Source organism: Chamaea fasciata, unplaced genomic scaffold (assembly GCF_029207755.1).
Source record: "Chamaea fasciata isolate MVZ Bird 193981 ecotype frontalis unplaced genomic scaffold, bChaFas1.0.hap1 SCAF_412, whole genome shotgun sequence".
Taxonomy (NCBI): domain Eukaryota; kingdom Metazoa; phylum Chordata; class Aves; order Passeriformes; family Sylviidae; genus Chamaea; species Chamaea fasciata.
The window spans coordinates 15,676-22,634 of NW_027094497.1; positions in this window are offsets into that span (position 1 = coordinate 15,676).

The window sequence follows — 6,959 nt, forward strand, 5'->3', positions numbered from 1 at the left end:
TATGTCAGTGTCAGTGTAAGCGTGAATGTCAGTGCTAGGAAAATTAACCCGCAAACGACACAGGTTTATGTGCGAAAAGGAGCCAGAGGAGTGCTTTTACTTTATAAATGATAATTAATAATAAAAGAATAAAGGGAGAGGCCATGGGGCATTTCCCCTGAGGTCTGTGAAATTTTGGAGGACGCAGCCTCCTATTTATCCCAATTTCCTGGCCCCGTTTCCCTCTCTTCCCCTGTTGCCTGAGGTGCTTGAGAGTTACATACTTCCCAGAGTGCCCAATACCCAAAATTCCTCCTTAACGTACAACCCCCTTTAAACTTTGAATTTTTATGGAATTTATGGGGTTTCCCCATTGTTTCTTTCATCTTTCAACATCCATTTTCATTTATCAGCAAACCTACCGTTTGTTTGTGAAGGCAAACGTCTTCTTTTCCATTCATCAATCAGTGGGATCCTTCCCATTGTTTCTTTTCTCTCTCAGTGCTGGTTTTATCCACCAGCAGACCCAGAGTTTGTTTGTAAAGACAAACCTGTCATTCCTCTCAGAAGTGTCAATGTAAAGATAAATGTCAATGTTTAGAAAGGTGATGAGTGCATTTTCTGATTGGGACAGAGTGTGAATAGCAGAAAAATTCATTTTTTTCTTTGTGACATCTGAGACTGACCAAGCCAACAATTATGAGGGAGAGGTCATCACCCTACATAAAAGCTGCTGGATTTCTAGTTTCTTTATCAAAATAAAACCAGCCAAAACCCACGTTACCAAACACAAGAAAAACGCCCACAAACAAATCGATCAAATAAGATAATTAGGAAAACTTAAAACAAGCAAACAAAAGGTTTTAATATCTATTGAATATGTCAAACAGCAATCCTTAAAAACACAGCCATTGAAAAGAGAAGGGCGTTGCTTTCTGGTGAGGCACCCCAGCTGAAACGTTTCCTCTTATGTCTCCTAATTGTCTGTCTTTAATTTTTATTCAACTCATAAACATTTGAAAAGAGAGTGGAGCTCATTTTTTACACAGTGGAAATGAATTCCCTCCTGTCCTGGCAGTCCCTGATGAACACTCCCACTCCAGTTTCCCTGTAGCTCCTTCAAACACTGGAAGTTTTCTCTTCTCCAAAGTCATTTTGTTCTTGAGCTCTTTCCTCCAAAAGGTTCTTGCCATATTATTCAAACCCTTGAAAAACCTACTACTTTTTTTTTTTTTTTTTTTACTGTGAAAAGCTCCAGTCTGCTATCAAATTTCATCTCCTTGCACCAAAAACGACCTGAATCCTGTGTGCCCATCAATTGCTTTCTGATTAAAAGATGTTCTTCTTAAATAAAATGTGCTTTTAATGAGGCAAAACCACGTTAAAAAACTTCTGGACTGAAGCCAGAGGATTTATTTACCTCTTCAAGGTGTAGAAAGCAAAGGGCTGAGTTTTACCTGAGATGTTGAACAACACGTTCACTTTCCAGCGACTCAGGCATGAATTTGAGAAGGAACCACAGAAAAAGAAAAAAAGGTCAAAACAACTTCTCACAACACGCAGGTATCATGTTGGGAATCAGCTGCAAACTCCTCTTGGACATAAAACGCTTCATTTCCCTTGATCCGTGTCTTTTCAGAGATCTGTCAGAAGAGAACTGTGTTATTAAATGGATCGCCTTCAACTGCTCTGAAGTGGTTTCGATTCCTGGAAACCCAAGCATCTCCGTTTGCTACAGCTGCTGTGAAAAACACGGGCTCGAATGACAGGGCTTCGTTAGGAAAGGAGTTGTGCAACAAATTGGGAAGTTTCAGGGACCAGCTCAAGGATTTCAGTGACAAACTCGAGGGGTTTTGTACAAAACTCGAGGGTTTCTGTGACAAAGTTGAGGATTGCAGTGACAAACTCGAGGATTTCTGTTGCGAACTCCAAGATTTCTATGACAAACCTGAGGATTTTTGTAAAAAACTTGAGGATCTCTATGACAAACTCGAGGATTTCTATGACAAACTCGAGGATTTTTTGTAAGAAACTCAAGGATTTCTGTGACAAACCCCAAGGTTTCAGTGCCACTTGAGGGAGCTCAAAGATAATTGACCTCACAGAGCCACCTGGAGTTTCCTAATTCCAGGGAAACAATTTCTGTCCACAGATAAAACGGATAACTTTGAAAAGCTAAAGCTAAACCGAGCCTGGGGTTGTCTTTTTCTTGTTCTGTGTACCACCAGGCTCTTTATCTGAGTAAGAAATTTAAGCCACGTATCCGGAATATTTACCAGGAGAAAAGGACGGTTTTCCATTTGCTAATTCCCAAGATTTGCCTTTCTCCCCTGTCACCTTCACCTTGGCTGTGACCTTGCTGTGCTCGTGATGTTCCTGTGAGTTCAGGCACATGCCTTGCAGGGGAGTGTTTATGTGCCAAATAAATACAGTGGATCGCTCTTTAACTCAGCTTTAGGATGTTTGTTACAGATGGAGTTGCTGCCTCTCTGTAAATCAGAGCACTTAAAGTGCCATAGGATCCCACAAAGGCTGTGTTTAGCAGCAGTAAATGCAGGGAAAGCTGTGTACAGGACTTTCGAGGGGCCATAAAATCCTGCCCTCCTTGCAGTGCAGGTGCAGGGAGCACTGAGGGCAGTAAAAACTCCCAGGAGACAAGGATGAGTCTCAGGGTTCAGCTCCTCAGAGTTATTGCTGTCTTTGGGAAGGTGCTTCAAAACTGCAGCCAAGCAGGAGCTGTATTTCACGTGATCAAATTGACTCCACCATCAGTACCCCATTATCCACTTTCTGGAGGAAAAATCTCACGTTTTCCCCTCAGAGGATGAAGGATCTGTCCCACACAGGCATGCAAACAGTTCTGAATCACTCCATGTGCTGAGGAATGGGTTATTATGAACCTCTCTGTGTCACTCGAATGTTATTGGGCGTTTATGCACCATCCCAAGACAAGTCTGATGTCTTCAGAGTGCTGGGAAGAGGCTGAGGGAGCTTTTCTGCCCCACAAATCTCAGTGAGAGCAAAGATCCTGGCCTGAGGAAGCTCCTGTGCCAAAGCAAACAGCTCCTGCCTCTGCTGAGTCACACCAGCAGGGTGGGTTTATGGCTGTCCCACACTGTTAAATGCTGTTCTGCATCCTCCCCAAAATTCAGTTTTTCCCGAGGGCAGCTGATGCCAGGCTCCTTCTCCAGCAGCCAGCTCAGGGAATGGAGTGAAAAACACCCCCTGGGAGAGTGCAGGAGCACCAATAATGATGTGCAGCTTCTCAGCTGAGCCAGGACTTCCAGGAGGAATTTTTTTTTTTTTTTTTTTTTTTTTTTTTAATGTTCCAGGTCAGGTTGGACAGGGTTTGGAGCAGCCTGGTCCAGTGGAAGGTGTGGTGAATGGTTTGAAGGTCACTTCCCACCCAAACCAGTTTGGGGTTCTGTGATCCTGGGAATTCAGAGCTTTGGGCTCTGGGGACCAGAATTGAATTTCTAGGTAACACCTGAACTTGGCTCCATGCACGAACTTTCCTGTTGTGCCTGTTTTCCTCAACATACACAAACTCCTGGAGGATCTTCCAGGTTATTTGGTGGAAATCCTGAACAACTGCAGCTGCCTGAGAGCCACTGAAGCAAAGCATTTCCTGGGTAGTTCACCTTTGAAAAGATGCATTCTGAAAAGATTTAAACTCCTTCAAACTCTGCTGTTTCTTCCAGCGGGATGGACACGAAGGATTGCGTCGCTAAGGGCTGGAATTGCAGGAGGAAGCTTTGATCCTGAATCAGATGCTGGAGGTTGGTGTCACCCAGGCTGGGAGTGAAGGAAGTTCCCAGCCTGGGCAAGGGCTCTGCTTCCCTTCTCTGGCTGAGGGCCGAGGAGAGCTGGTTGTCACCAGGGCTCCTCATCCTCTGGGAGCACAGAATGGATGGGACAGGGAACTGCTCCCCACGTGGCAGGGCTGACACAGAAACCATCCTGTTCCCAAATCCAGGGCTGTGGGACAGCCCAGCAGCTCCTCACTGCAGGCTCCTGCTGTCCCCTCTGAGCTCTGTGTTCTCTCCCTCAGTTCTTTATCCCAAGGGCAGAGCTCCTGGCAGGCTCCTGCTTCTCCCCCGCCCAGGGCTGAGCATTTTCTGCACATCCAGAAGTTCCTCCTCAGGCATTTCCTCTGCCCTCCAGTGCCTGAACTTTGCTGGAGATTTTCCAAGACCTGGCTGAGGTGGGCTGGGTTTCTTTCCTTCTCTCTGCTGCAGCCTGGAGAATTTCCCAAGCAGACAACTTGATTCAGTGCTCCCCTTGTTTCCTCAACTTGAATTCCTTTGCTGATACACCTGATCCCTCACTTTTAGATTAATTCCTCCCCTCTGTGGAATTCCTTCTCAGCAGCTCTGCCAGGCCTTGGATCTGAGGAAATTCAATTAAATTCTACCCCTGTAGCTGACATGGTTGTGTTAAATGTTCTCATTGGGTTGAGATGGTTTAAAATAAAACCCAAAAAGAAAAGTCACAATTATTCCAATAATCCTGAGTCATCTCCACGTATCCAGGTTTATCTCAGAGCATGAGGCTTTGCTTCATAACCCAAGAAAGTGATACCATGGGGGAAAAAAATGACAAAAAGCTCTAATTTGGATGAGAAAAGGGTGGGAAAGGGGGAGCACAATCATTTCCTTATAGGCAAAGAATTGGAAACAAGCTGGAAGAGGGGAGGAAAAAACCATTTCACAAACTGATAATTCAAATTAGAGGACAAGAAATTCTGCCTAGGTATACATTAAAGTAAGGAGCTGGAGAGGGAGGTGAAATGCAATTTTCTTCTTTATTTCCTTCAAAGAGTGAATGAGAAATTATTTTGCACAGCAGAAAAAAATCCCTAGTGATCTAATTCTGAAAATATATTGTTTCCTTTAGAAGCATCTTGCTCAACACTCGATTTCAGAGTTTCACCCACAGATTACAATTCTTTGCATTTTGATGTCCCTGAGCTCCCCACCTTGTGGTTTCCAAGTGCAAACAATTTCCTCAGTGTTATTCACGGCCTGAGAGAAGGAAACGAGTGTGTTCACCTTGCTGTTCCCCCACAAATGCCAAGTGTATAAAACACAAATCCTACAGGTGAGTATCTGAGATATTCCCCTGGCCTTTCCTGGCACCACAACCAGCTCATCCCCACTCAGGAAATGCGAAGGGAATTATTCCCAGCCCAGAGTTTCAAGGAAAGATTCATCCCAGCTTCCTTGGCTTGCAAAATTTGGTCATTTCTTAGGGGACCTCCAGGACTCACCTTCTTCCCCCGAGGCAGGAAAAATGGTGCTGTGCTTTCACCTGAGTCACAGTTGGGCCTGGGCTCCACATGCTCCTTGAGAAGGAGGAAAAAGAACAGGATTCATTGACAAGAACCTGGTTTGAGCAGAAGGAAATGAGTAAAGCAAGTTCTCGGATTGTTTTAGTGGAAATTGTGAGAAGCTTTCCCTCACAACTTGGTTTCTTTCTGTTTTTAGTTCTTCCATTTGGGCAAATCCTGAATTCCACCCACCCCTGACCACCAGCACGAGGAATGGATCCCAGAGACTTGGGAAGGCTGCAAGGGATTTTACCTCTCCCTGCTTCCGTTGGGAACAACATTCCCAAAGATATTAACATGTAAATGACTGTGACTGCACATAGGAACCAGTTTCCCCTTGGATGGGGAAGGAAATCCCACCAGGCTGACCTGGCCATGCACATCTCCTGTGGAATCTGCTTTGCTTACACCCAGAGGAGCTGAAACCCTTTGGAACCACCAGTTCTTTGTCCTTTTAGAATCATCCCAGAATCCCTAAAGTTGGAAAAGACCTCCAGGAGCATCAGCCCAGCTGTTAACCCAGCACATCCACAGGATTGTGAAACACTTTCAGGGCTGGGGACTCCACCACTCCCTGCATGGGAACCAGGAGATGAAGTCAGATGAGAAGAAACTGAAGAAAAAAGGAATGAATTTTTCCTTTTTTTTTTTTCCTTATCTGGAAGGTAAATACTGTTTTGTTGTTGTTGTTGTTGTTGTTGAGTTTGTTTGTTTGTTTGTTTGTTTGTTGGTGTTTTTTTTTCCTGGAAATTTGAGATCCACATCACAAAACATTCATAGAAAACACAACTCAAGTCGAAATATCTGACATTTGCCAACCAGTGCCAAGGGTATGGCTCTGGAAAGCGATAGGGAGGGGAAAATGGGGAGAGAAAAGTGACCTCAGGAAAGGGAACGGATAAAAATCCCGCTTTAGAGAGCCATGCCAAGTCAGAACATCCCAGCCTTCAGTGGGGTGTTTGCTGCCTTGTTTGAGCTGCCTGGCAAACTGGGAACTCACACTTCTTATGTTCCACCCCAGCAAGAAAAGCTTTGGGGCAGGCCTTGGCTCCAGGATGTCCAGCTGAATTCCCTGGATCCAACTGAACATGGAGCCTGCTGGGGAACAGACTCCTCATTCCTTTGGGAATTCACCCCTGGGAATCTGCCCAAGCCCTGCGAAGCATTGGGCTCTTTTCCTTGGCTTCTCTGAGTTTACATCCCCACCCAAAGAGGAGAAACAACCGATGAGGGCATTTGTCACTCCTTCAAATCTGATTCTTGCGGGGAATTGGAGCCAGCAGATGCACTGGAGATAAGGGGTGGGATGAGGCCCAGCTGAGCCCTGCTCTGGGGGTGCTGGGGAGGAGGGGATGGCACCACCACAAAATTCACAGCACAGCTCTGACAGTCAGGGACCCCAAATCTGTGTCTTCAGGAGCCCAAACACGCTGCGAATCAGTCATAATTCATCAGCTCTGTATAAATTCTTTTGTCTAGAATTCACATGTTCAAGCTTTCTCTTCTTTTAAGGCTGCCTGTTCCTTCCCTGCTGAGCATTCCTGCCTCCAGCCCGAGCTGTCCCAACATCATTTCAGCTCCTACTCCACACATTCCCAGCACTTTTTCCTGCACTTTCTGCCCACCAAGCAGAAATGGAGCTTTTTAGAAG